This window comes from Galeopterus variegatus, unplaced genomic scaffold (assembly GCF_000696425.1).
Source record: "Galeopterus variegatus unplaced genomic scaffold, G_variegatus-3.0.2 Scaffold514, whole genome shotgun sequence".
Lineage (NCBI taxonomy): Eukaryota > Metazoa > Chordata > Mammalia > Dermoptera > Cynocephalidae > Galeopterus > Galeopterus variegatus.
This window is the reverse complement of record NW_007726625.1, coordinates 110,711-111,451: the sequence shown is the minus strand read 5'-3', so window position 1 is coordinate 111,451 and position 741 is coordinate 110,711. Positions and strand designations below refer to the sequence as shown.

Below are 741 nucleotides of genomic sequence, written 5' to 3'. Positions count from 1 at the left end.
GAACCATGTCTTGCATCTACACCCACTTGATCCATTGGTTACCAAGGCTGCTGTAATCAGTCGTACAGGTTTTGCTCCGCTCAGTTCTGAGAGCTCTTCACAAAGCAGAGGCTGTAAATTTCTTTGCTTGTGGTAACCATTAGCCAGCAGATGGCAGTAAAACCTCTTGTTTTTTAATAAAACGAAGAGCATATGTCTACAGCGATTGGCAAACTATGGTTTACAGGGCAAATCCAGCTTTCTGTCTGTTTTTGTTAATAAAGTTTTATTGGAACATCCACCACCATTCACTACATATTAACTGTAGCTGTTTTTGTGCTACAGGCAGCAGAGTTGAGTAGTTGCCATGAAACCATATGGTCTGCAAGACCTAAAATATTTAGTATCTGGCCCTTTGCAGGAAAAGTTTGTCAACCTCTGTGTTATGTCACAAGGGGGCTAATAGTAACCTTGTGTGTTGCCTTTTTGAATTTGCTTGATTTGGAACCTAAACCTGAAATAAGGGATAAAAGGATTTGTAAATGCCCTCCTTTATATTTATAATGAGATTGCCTAAGTGTAAGCATAATATTGTCTTATTGCTGGTTAGGTTTTCAAAGAATGTCCAAGCCAAATGTTTCCATAATCCTATGTTTCTATCTCATCTCCCCTAAATACCCTGGGTATAGAGGTTGATGCAGATGAAAAATCAAGGTGCTAATAGACTGACCATAGCTCAGGACAAAAGCTACATGCAAGTGA

At 39.3% G+C, this 741-nt stretch overlaps 1 protein-coding gene across 1 annotated transcript in view; it reads left to right on the top strand.

Annotated features, from left to right (window-relative positions):
- DOK5 (docking protein 5) overlaps window positions 1–741 on the top strand; it is a 184,123-nt gene that overhangs the window by 182,096 nt on the left and 1,286 nt on the right. The window lies entirely within an intron of this gene.